This window comes from Hemitrygon akajei, chromosome 6 (assembly GCF_048418815.1).
Source record: "Hemitrygon akajei chromosome 6, sHemAka1.3, whole genome shotgun sequence".
NCBI lineage: Eukaryota > Metazoa > Chordata > Chondrichthyes > Myliobatiformes > Dasyatidae > Hemitrygon > Hemitrygon akajei.
This window is the reverse complement of record NC_133129.1, coordinates 111,179,000-111,191,355: the sequence shown is the minus strand read 5'-3', so window position 1 is coordinate 111,191,355 and position 12,356 is coordinate 111,179,000. Positions and strand designations below refer to the sequence as shown.

General features: G+C 41.7%; 1 protein-coding gene across 1 annotated transcript in view; it reads right to left on the bottom strand.

Annotated features, from left to right (window-relative positions):
- The window catches only part of LOC140728752 (mucin-6-like), a 33,787-nt gene extending 31,060 nt beyond the window's left edge, over positions 1–2,727 (bottom strand). The window contains exon 1 of the mRNA XM_073047699.1: positions 2,655–2,727. The gene's annotated coding sequence lies outside the window, so the exon portion shown is untranslated. The remainder of the gene's footprint in view (positions 1–2,654) is intronic.
- Positions 2,728–12,356: the final 9,629 nt, after the last annotated feature.

The window sequence follows — 12,356 nt, the reverse complement described above, 5'->3', positions numbered from 1 at the left end:
ATTTTCAGAAGGCATTTGATAGGGTCCCACATAGGAGATTGGTGGATAAAATCAGAGCTCATGGCATTGGGGGGAAGATATTGACATGGATAGAAAACTGGTTGGCAGATAGAAAGCAAAGGGTAGCGGTGAATGGGTGTTTCTCGGAATGGCAGGTGGTGACTTGTGGGGTGCCATAGCGCTTGGTATTGGGACCACAGCTGTTTATGATTTACATCAACGATTTAGATGAAGGCATTGAGAATAACATTAGCAAGTTTGCTGATGATACTAAGCTGGGTGGCAGTGTGACATGTGATGAGGATGTTAGGAGAATTCAGGGTGACTTGGATAGGCTGGGTGAGTGGGCAGATACTTGGCAGATGACGTTTAATGTGAATAAGTGTGAGGTTATCCACTTTGGGAGTAAGAACAGGAAGGCAGATTATTATCTGAACGGTGTAGAGTTAGGTAAGGGAGAAATACAAAGAGATCTAGGAGTCCTTGTTCATCAATCACTGAAGGTGAATGAGCAAATGCAGCAGGCAGTGAAGAAGGCTAATGGAATGTTGGCCTTTATTACAAAGGGAATTGAGTACAAGAGCAAGGAAATCCTTTTGCATTTGTACAGGGCCCTGGTGAGACCACACCTGGAGTATTGTGTACAGTTTTGGTCTCCAGGGTTAAGGAAGGACATCCTGGCTGTAGAGGAAGTGCAGCGTAGATTCACAAGGTTAATTCCTGGGATGTCCGGACTGTCTTACGCAGAGATGTTAGAGAGACTGGGCTTGTACACGCTGGAATTATGGAGATTGAGAGGGGATCTGATTGCAACATGTAAGATTATTAAAGGATTGGACAAGATAGAGGCCAGAAATATGTTCCAGATACTGGGAGAGTCCAGTACCAGAGGGCATGGTTTAAGAATAAGGGGTAGGTCATTTAGGACAGAGCTAAGGAAAAACTTCTTCTCCCAGAGAGTTGTGGGGGTGTGGAATGCACTGCCTCAGAAGGCAGTGGAGGTCAATTCTCTGGATGCTTTCAAGAAGGAGCTAGATAGGTATCTTATGGATAGGGGAATCAAGGGATATGGGGACAAGGCAGGAACCGGGTATTGATAGTAGATGATCAGCTATGATCTCAGAATGGCGGTGCAGGCTCGAAAGGCCAAATGGTCTACTTCTGCACCTATTGTCTATTGTCTATCTATTGTCTATTGTTATTTTTTGTTTTTGTAGTTACACAATTTGTTGTCTTTTGATCATTGGCTGCTTGTCTTTGTGTACAGTTCTTTCATTGTTTATATTGTGTTTATTTGTATTTACTGGGAATGCCCCCAAGAAGATGAATTTCAGGATAGTGTATATTTGTGTTCTCCAGAGGCAGACAGTTTTGTCCCATGTGAATCAGTGAACAAAGCATTCAAATATTTCCAGTAAAGTGACACCACGCTTGGATACAACGGCTTCTGCAGGGCCAACCAGGAATGTTATTATCTTTTTAAAACACATTTTCTATGATTGCAAGTCCCTGCTGGACATTTAGAACTTTAAGTACTGGAGATCTATTCCATCAGTGAGTTGGTTGTCGGCAGAGAAACTGAAGTATCTGGACTTGGGCTACCATGATGCTGCTTGCTACAGAGAGGCATCAGTGCATGAAGGTGGAGTGTAGCCTAACGAGTGACTGCCTTAGTTACTTTTCTTAGGATCACAAGACACTGTTGGACTTTGGAAATGTGGAATGCAATTGGAGAGACAGGCAGCAGGGGGAGCAGCATGCACTCGGCCTCAAGCCACAGTGTGTCCAGGACAGCTGGTGCCAGAGGCAGTGTGATGCGACACCCAGACTGCCATCGGTGTTGCTCTCTAGTGTTCGCTTGGTGGAAAGCAAGCTGTATTACATTCAACTGCAGACTGTTGCAACATTTATGGACTCAGGGATTTGGACTATAGTATTTTGAGTGACTGTATATTTACTGATATCTTGTATGTGCCTTGTGCTGTGTGTGACTGTTGGTACAGTGTTTTGCACCTTGACCCCAGAGTAACACTATTTTGTTTGGCTGTATCCATGGGGTATTTCTGTTTGATTGAATGACTATTAAACTTGAACAATAAAAACATCATATATGCAAAGATACACAGGCACAACAAACAAGGTAATGGGTTTTGCTCTTCCAGTAATTATACGTGAACAATGTTATGGGGAGTTTTAGTTCATGGCATTATATTAAGTCCAAGTTTAAACAATATTACAACAGTAGCAGCAGCATAACTGTAAGTTTTTTTTTGAGTATAACTGTTCTTACTCATTTGATGCAGTGTAAGTGGCTGGAACTTGTAGAGGAAGTGCTAATTCTGGCAACAGCAGAAAAAGTGCCAGTCAACTGAAGGGAAACCTCTAATCCTATTAACATCATAAACTCTGCCTCCTAGAGTCAAATAAACTAATCCAAGAATAGTTGGAACCCTTCCATTGGTTGGGGTCAACCATTGATGTTGCATCCTAGCTGTCAATGTATTCACAAGCCAGGGCAGTACAATATGGAGAGCTATCAGTTGTCCATGCAACAGGCTCCCTATCTTCATGCAGCTGATGAATCCAAAGGAACAGCAGAGACCAGTACAGGTACAGGAATATGATTAGCAGGACATATCAATTATTTTCCTTACCAGGCTTTGCACGATGAATTAACAGAATCTCCAGAAGTGTAAACTTTTCCATTTAGAGCACATGGGCAGTGACTCAAAGGAACACATCTGTTATTAGCAGAAATATCATCAAGAAAGGTTCCTGGGAAACACAAAACAGACTCTCCATTAAGGTCACATCTTGACCACACCTCAGTATATTGTGTACAGTCAGTTATTGTGATGTGCTGGCTAACATGCGCTATCATTTTGAATGCAATTACCTAACTAACAGTGAGATAGTAGTTCCAGTGTACGATGGTACTGGTTAACCACAATGACAACTTTCCGGCAGCAGACACAACTTTTAATTACTTTATTAATCACACTTTTTCATGAAAGCAATTACTGCAAACAATAGTGTGTAACTTACCTTTTGGAGTCAAGCTTTTGAACCACCTGAATGACCTGGCATTTTTGCAGTGGAAACTGAAGTCTCAAAGATGCAGGATGATTGCGGAGTTGTATGTTTGGGTTGAATTGAGGCAGTGGGGCCTGAACTCAGGCCTGAAAGTGGGGAACAAGCCAATGTTTGGCTGCTGGATCAGACTTGGATGTGATACAAAGCGGCAGAACTGAGGCAGGGCAGAATTCAGGTGGTACGGCTGGGGCCTGAGAGCAAGGAACAAGCCACGGTTTGACCGATTTATGCACTAGCTGAATTAGAAATTTCGGGTATGGGCTGAATTGTGGCGTTGGGTCCTGGGCCCAAGACAGTATCAAAACAGTAGGGTCCAGGTCCAAGAGTGAGCAAAGACCCACCTTTAAGAACCAGGCCATATTGAAAAGGACAGGGTGACAAAGCCAGAGGCAAAGGATGTCCATCTCACTGCTCCATGAGGTTTACTCGTCTCTGCATTGAACTGAGGCTGTGGTCTGCAGCTAACAGGCTCCTAGATCAGTTGTGACTGGCTTTATGGCTGCGGACTCACTTTTGTAAACTCCAATTCAGAATGCTATTTGCTTACTTTTACTGTTTGTACAGTTTTTTCCCTTGTATTGGGTATTTGACGGTATTCTTTTTAAAAATGGGTTCTATTGGGTTTCTCAAGGTTCTATATAGTATACACATTTCATTAATAAACGTACTTTGAACCTCTTTAATTCTTGTGGTATCAGTTAGGGGGGGAAATGGGCAATTCATTCACAAACAGAAGTTCATTGCCTAATTTCAGAGTAAGACTTACCTGCTTTTGGGCATGTGAGCAAAATTTGACAATTCATCTAGAACACTGGCTGAATCAGGGATGGGGTAAGAAGGGGAGGAGGGGCATTAGTTTTTTGCCTCCTCCCCTTTTTTTCTCTCTCTCTGCCCATCACTCTGCCTGTTCTCCATCTCCCTCTGGTGCTCCCCTCCCCCTTTCTTTCTCCCAAGGCCTCCCGTCCCATGATCCTTTCCCTTCTCCAGCTCTGTATCCCTTTTGCCAATCACCTTTCCAGCTCTTAGCTTCACCCCACCCCCTCCAGTCTTCTCCTATCATTTCGCATTTCCCCCTTCCCCTCCTACTTTCAAATCTCTTACTATCCTTCCTTTCAGTTAGTCCTGACAAAGGGTCTCGGCCCGAAACGTCGACAGTGCTTCTTCCTATAGATGCTGCCTGGCCTGCTGCGTTCCACCAGCATTTTGTGTGTGTTGCTTGAATTTCCAGCATCTGCAGATTTCCTCGTGTTTGTAGACAGGAAAATGCTTGATTAGCCAATAAAAGGCAGAGATTTGAAATAAGTGGGTGTTTTCTCTGGTTGGCAGTCAATGGTGAATGGAGTGCCACAGGATTTCTTGATGGGACTGCAAATGTTCCAGCCAGTTGGAAGAGAGGATTGAGTGTAGTGTATCCAAGTTTGGTGAAGACACTAGATTGAATAGTAACACCGTGGTCAAGGCTTTACTGCTAATGTTGTAAGGTATTTCACATAATGGTCTTTCTGTAGAAGCAATGTTTGGGATAAACACTGTTAGAGATAAGGAATAGTTAAGGAATGTGGGCCATCCAATCAGGAGAGTGGAATGTGGAGAAGGTTCTAGAGAAGGCTGGGGGAGTGTCCTTGTGACTGACACTGGTGGTGGGTCTTTGTCGTAGTTTGCCGGGTAATGAAGAGAGAAGAATGCTAGAGAGAACCAGTGGGGAATCATGATTTGATGGAGCCAAGGTGCAAAGGTCTACTGAGGATCAATGAATATGGCTTTTTGAAGATTTGAACTCTAACCTCTGCACATTTGACTATTTAATTGTAATGGGCCTTTTTGTTTTTTTCCTTCTTTTCTTTATTAACTCTTTGGTTAAGTTAATGTTCACAAATATACTTTATAATTGTATGCAGTGTGCGATCTGTTATTTTATACCAGCAGGCTATTACAGGGCAGTAAATCATGCAGCATTCACACAAGCTGGGGTTTGGCTGGGTGAGACATCCCAATCTCACGGATTTTGTGGGACCAAAGTCGTATACACCCTAGATATACGAAGACCGAGAAAGGTGGATTTCTCACTGCAGTGGCTGTTAGCGAGGGACTAACAAGCCGCAATTCCAGAAATACCCATTAAAGGGGGTTTCAGAGTGAAAAAGCAAATTGGCCTTCATTGCTAGAGAGATTGAGTTTAATAGCAGTGGGGTAATGTCACAAATGTACAGGAGACTGGAGAGGCCAGATCTGGAATACTATATACAGTTTTGGTCTCCTTTTTTGAGAAACGATGTGCTGGATTTGGAGGCTGTACAGAGGAGGCTCACCTGGTTGATTCTGAAGAGGAGGAGTTTGCCTATGAGAAGAGATTAAGTTACCTGGGACTATTCTCACTGGAATTCAGATGAATGAGAGGGGATCTTACAGAATCATAGAACGTTATGAAAAGAATAGATAAGACAGAAGTAGGCAAGTTGTTTTCACTTGTAAGTGAGACTAAAACTAGAAAACATAGCCCCAAATTCAGAAAATACAGTTTGGACGTAAATGAGGGGAAACTGCATTTCCCAGAGAGTAGTGATCTGTGGAATTTTCTGTGCAGGAAGCATTACAGGTTACATCATTAAAGATATCTAAGACACAGTTTGACAGATTTTTACATAGCAAGGAACTAAAGGCTATGGGGAAAAGACAGTTAGGTGGGTTGTGTCCACGGCCAGATCAGCCATGATCTTATTGAATGGCGGAGTAAAGTCAATGGGCCAAATAGCCAACTCCAACTTGTATTTCTTGTGTTCTTTAAGATTCCACTTGGCAGGTTGCTCTGGGATCACATGGGATCTTGCAAGAGCTGGCTAATTGGATACACAATGGTTTGATGGTAGGAAGCAGAAGGTATTGCTGGAAGGCTGTTTGTCAGACTGGATGCTCGTAACCGGTGGTGTTGTCCAGGGATCAGTGCTGGCCCATTCCTATTTGTCATCTATATTAGTGATTAGGATGAGAATATACAGGACATGGTTAGTAAGCTGCAGATGAATCTAAGGTGGTATCATTGACAGTGAAGATGGCTATCAGGATTTACAAAGGGATCTTGATTGGCTGGGTAAGTGGGCTGAGGAGAACCAAATGGAGTTTAATTCAAATAAGTCTGAGTTATTGAACTTTCGAATGGCAAATCAGGGTGGGATTTGCATAGTAAACAGTAGAGCCCTGGGGTTGTGCTGTAAAATAAGAGACCAAAGAATACAAGTGCATAATTCTTTGCAAGTGGTGTCACAAATGCTGAAAAAGACTGATGGTACATTGGCCTTCACTGAGTACAGAGGCTGGGATGTTATATTGCAGTTGTACAAGTCCCTATTTGGAATATTGTATTCAGTTTTGTTCACCATGTTCTAGGAAAGATTCCTTTAAGCTGGAAAGATTGCAGAGAAGATTTATGAGGATGTTGCCAAGAATTGAGGGACTGAGTAGGGCAGGTTGGGATTTCAATCATTAGACTGTAGGAGAATGCAGGGTGTTGATTTACAGCTGTATAAATTCATGAGGATGCAGATTGGGTGAATGCACTTCATCTTTTTCCCCAGTGTGGGGAAAATCAAGAACTAGAAGGCATTGGTTTAAATTGAGAAGAAAGAGATTTAATAGGAACTTGAGGGGCAACTTTTTCACTGAGAGGTGATCGGTATAGGGGGATGAGCTGTGAGAAAGTGGTTGAGGTAGATCCATTGACAATATTTAAAGGGCACTTTGCACAGGTACAAGGGTGAGAAAGGTTTAGTGGCACAGTATATGGGCCAACCATTGGCAAATAGGATTGGCTTAGATGGGAACCTTGGCCAGCGTGGACAAGTTGGGCCAAAGAGTCTATGTGACACAATAACTCCTCCTTCAGTGCCAGAAAATTCAGAAGCCAGGTCTACAAAGCTTAATAGTGGATATTTTAGGCACTTATTGCCCATTCCTAATAGTCCCTCACAAGACAGCGATCACAGAATCACAGATGGAATAACTGTGGCAGCCTATAGTGAACGACTAAGTCACCAGCTTCCTACCATCTCAGCACCGTGTCTGCAGTCCTACAAGTCACAGGTATACATCCTGAGCACCAGCTCAACATGATGGCAGTTTCTGCCTCTCCCACCTTCTCAGGCAATGTATTCCGGACCCCAGACACATTCAGTGTTAAAATAATACCCATCATCTTTATATAAAATCTCCTACCAATTAATTTAAATCTACATCCCAATGATTATGACTTCTACTAAGTTCAGTAAAGTAAATGGGATGGACCTGTTTCAGGCCTCCAGAGTGCTATACACCCGTTCTATCCTGTCAGCTTCCTCTACTCCAAACAACACGAGCCTGTCCAAATTTTTTGCATAGCTACTACTACCAATCCTACCACATCTTCATCAATCATTATGTCCTTTTTGGTGTAATCACATATTTCCTATGACATGGTAAACAGTATCAATCTGCATGTGTTCACAATTCCACCTCTGAACCCCTGCTTCCACACTCTATTTCTCTGCATATGGGAAGCTTCTTATATACCTTCCTCAGGTCACTGATGTGATGTGCTGCCTCTAAAGATGTGCTCACACCCCACATTCCTCCATTTATTTATCTTTATTTGTATTTTTAAACCATCTCATTCCCTATTGAAATAATACTCAGAGGGAGCGGATAGCTGCATGAAATTACTGCAGCTAAACAGCTGTATGTGTAGCTGTACAAAAGGAGACTGCTTGTTCTGCTCAATTCCAGAGAATGTTCTGAGGTATAATATCCTCATGAGATTTCATGGGAAAAAGGTCTAGGAATGTTGGAACCATGATGAGGAGATGTGTCTAACCCCTATGTGGCAATAGTGTTCACACACTTTAATAAAGACTCCATGCCTGAGTCATTCCATGACTTTATGACTCTTACAAATATCAACATATCTGAGCTGTCTGTTTACAGAAAGTATAGGGTCATCTTTGAGCACAGAACAATACAGACAGGAACAGGGCCTTTGACTCACCATCTTGTGACAGAGTAATTAAACTGCGTGGCTGTGCAAGAAGGGGACTAGTGAGAGAGGCCACCAAGAGACCGATGACAACTCTGGAGAAGTTACAAACTTCAGTGGCTGAGATGGGAGAGACTGCGCATACAACTCGGAACTTTATGGGAGAGTTTTAAAGAGAAAGCCACTGTTGATAAAAACCTCACATAAAATCTCAGCTGGAGTTTGCCAGAAGGCATGTGGGAACTCTAAAGTCAGCTGGAAGATGGTTCAATGGTCTGATGAAACCAAAATTGAGCTTTTTGTTCAACAGACTAAACGCTATGTTTGGCATAAGCCAAACTCCTCACAGCATCAAAAACACAACATCCCTCCCTTGAAGCACGGTGGTGGCTGTATCATGCTGTGGGGATGCTTCATTGCAAAGACCCCAGAAGGCTTGTAAAGGTAGAGGGTAAAATGAATACAGCAAAATACAGGGAAATCCTGGAGGAAAACTTCATGCAGTCTGCAAGAGAACTGTGAGTTGGGAGAAGATTTGTTTTCTGAGAAGACAGTGAACCCAAGTATAAAACCAAAGTTATACAGGAATGGCTTAAAAACAACAAAATTAATGTCCTCTAGTGGACTCGGAGTTCAGACTTCGGTCCAATTGAGAATTTGTGGTTGGACTTGAAAAGGCTGTTCACTCAATGACCCCCAGACAATCTGATAGAGTTTGAACAGTTTTGTAAAGAAGAATAGAGAAAATTGCAGAGACCAGATGTGCAAAGCTGTTAGAGATTTACCCACACAGACTCAAGGCTGTAATTGCTGCCAAAAGTACATCTACTAAATACTGACTTGAAGGGGGTGAGTAATTATGCAATCAATTATTTTGTGTTTTATATTTGTATACATTAGATCACTTTGTAGAGATCTGTTTTCACTTTGACATGAAAGAGTCTTTTTCTGTTGATTTGTGTCAAAAAAGCCGAATTAAGTCCATTGTGATTCAGTGCTGTAAAACAATAAAACATGAAAACTTCCAAAGGGGAGAATACTTTTTATAGGCACTGTACATAGAGTGGACAGCCAGTATCTCATCCAGAGTCAAATGCCTAATACTAAAGAGCGTGCACTTAAAGTGAGAAGGGTTAAGTTCAAAGGAGATGCTTGGGCCAAGATTTTTATGAAGAGAATGATAGTTGCCTGGAATACATTGTCAGGGTGGTGGTAGAGACAGATACGACAGGTGTTTAAGAAGCATAGGAAAGTGAAAGGAATGGAGGGATATGGACCATGTGCCAGCAGACGGGATGAGATTTGTGGAGTTACTTAGAGTATTCTTTTGTCTTCATGGTGTAGTTTTTGCCAGGATACTCTTTCACCAGCAGATGGACCTTCCAAATACAGGTGTATTTTTACTACAATCAACTGAAACACCTTGACTGCACACAGGTCTCCTAAAACAGATCTCCATTTAACTAATTATGTATCTTCTAAAATCAATTGGCTGCACCAGTGATGATTTGGTGTGTCTTATTAAATGGGGTGAATGCTTATACAATCAAAAATTTTATGTTTTATATTTGTAATTAATTTAGATCACTTTGTAAGGGTTTGTTTTCACTTTGACATGAAAGAGTTGTTTTCTGTTGATCAGTGTCAACAAATCCAAATTAGATCCACTATGTTTCAATATTGTAAAACAATAAAGCATGAAATCTTCCAGGGGGGTGACTACTTTTTATTGACACCATATATCTTTCATAACCTATCAGATTTCCCTTCTGCTTCAGAAAAAATCAACCCAAATTTGTTTATTCTGCATTTGCTCCCTAATCCACGCAGCTTCCTGACAAATCTCCTCCGTACTGTCTTCATAACCTTTATGTCTTTCCTGTAAGGATTTAACAACACAGCTGAGCTACAACAGCAAAGATAATTTTACTTCTGCAGCTAAAATATATCATCAGATGAAAATTTTCTCAAGCAGCCATCAGTGCCCCTCATATTGTTTTCCTTTTTTTGGAACTGAACTTGGAATTTTTTATTGTCACATGTACCAACGTACAGTGAAAAGTTTGTCTTGTATACTGTTCATACAGATCAAATAATTGTACTAGGGACCAATCAATAGTCTTATAACATTAAGACATTAGTCTTAATGTCTTAAGACTCGAAGGAGTCTTGATGGTGCAGTCCATTGGGTTTGAGTGAAGTTAAGGCGCTGGCGTCCAGGCCTGACAGCAAGGAATGAGCTGATAATCGGCCAATTTAATTGCAAGGCCAGATTGAAAAAGTTGGATGTCAGGGCCTGGAGTGAGGGATGCTGTTTTGCTTATTGCTCCACAAGGTTTACTGGTCTCTGCAATACACTGAGGTTGTGTACTGCAAATAACAGGCTCCTGGTCCAGCAGTCTTCATAGCTGTGAACTCACTTTTGTAAACTTTAGTCCTGTGTGTTATTTGACCACTTTTTTATTTTTTGCAGGATTTGTTCTTTTTTCACACCTTGGGTGTTTGATGGTCTTTTTAATCAGTTCTACTGGGTTTCTTTGCTTTTCTGCTGCCTGTAAGAAGATAAATGTTAAGGTTGTACATAGTATATGTACTTTGAACAGTGGAGTGGAAACTGCCCCTGAGCCCGGTGGTATGTGTTTTCAGACATTTGTATCTTCTGCCCGATGGAATGGGGGGAGAGGGGAGAACATCCATGTTGAGTGGGATCTTTGAGAAAGTCCAACATGGTCACCTTCAGATTAAATTCATTTTGCCCAAATGACCCGATCACTTGAAGCTTCCAGCAGTCTAAAGCTTTCCAACTCATTGTCAACCGGCTTTGGATTAACACCAACTTATAGAGGCATATAGCACTGAACAAGCCCTTCAGCCATGCTGAGGAAGATGCCCCATAAATATATTGCCCATTCACTTGGATCTAGGTCATAAATGAATACCGCAGAGGGAAGAAAGTGAGTCTTGAGCCTCATAGACCTGCCTTTCAGATGAACATTGCCATGAGACCAAAAGACATAGGAGCAGAGCTAGACCACTCAGCTGTCATCCTCTAGACTCTCTTCAATGCAAGCACACCTTTTCTTAGATGAGAGGCCTAAAATTGCTACAATATTCAAGTGTAGTCTGACCAATGCCTCATAAACTCTTAGCATCATATCCCTGCTTTTATATTCTAGTCCTCTTGAAATGACTGCTAACATCGTATTTGCTTGTGTTACCACTGACTCAACTTGCAAGTTAACCTTTAGGGAATCCTGGTCAAGGACTCTCAAGTCCCTTTGCACCTCTGATTTTTTAATTTTCTCTCCGTTTAAGTAATAGTCTATGCCTTTACTCCTTTTACTGAAGTGAATAACCATACATGTGAATTCCCGAAATATGTATTCCATCTGCCACTTCTTTGCCCATTCTCCCAATCTGTCTGCAGACACCCTGTTTTCTCAACCTTTCCTGCCCTTCCACCTATCTGGCAAACTTGACCACAAAGCCATCAATTTCATCAAAATCATTGACATATAACATGAAAAGAAGCAGTCCCGATAGCAATCCTTGCAAAACACCACTGGTCACTAATAGCCAACCAGAACAGGCCCCCTTTATTCCGACTCTTTGCCTCCAGCTAGTCATCCAATCTTCTATCCATGCTAGTATAATCCATTACATCCATTACTTCCGAGTCATTTTGACATCTAATTCATCCCTCCCTTCAATACCATGGGGTTGTACTTTCTTGTACAGCCTGTGAAAAGCCTTGCTAAATGCAGCATGAAAATGACTGGCCTCTTTGTACAATGTTGTTATCTCCTCCACAAGTTCAATCAAGTTGTCAGTCAGGATCATCCCTTAAAAGGCCATGTTGACTGTCCCTAATTAGCCTTTTCTTTTCAAACGAGGGTTTATACTGCTCCTTAATGGGCACATGGAGGGTTATTGTCTATGTAGGAGAGAAGAGTTAGACTGATTTGGAGTAAAATGTTGGCAAACCTTTGTGTATTGTACTGTTCTATGTTCTAAGATCTATTCTAATAATTTATCTCCATTGAAGTTAATTGGTTGCAATTTCTTCTGTAGTCTAGAATTTAAACGTTGTAGTCAAACCCTCTGTAATTTCCTCCCTTTTGCTTGAAGTAGCCACGATGATATTTCATTTGGATCTGTGTTTTACCCATTTTCAGTTTAAAAGCCTACAGCCATTCAATATTCCACACCTGCCTTCTGTAACTATAGTATTAGTATCACTCATCTGTTGTGTGCAAATGAG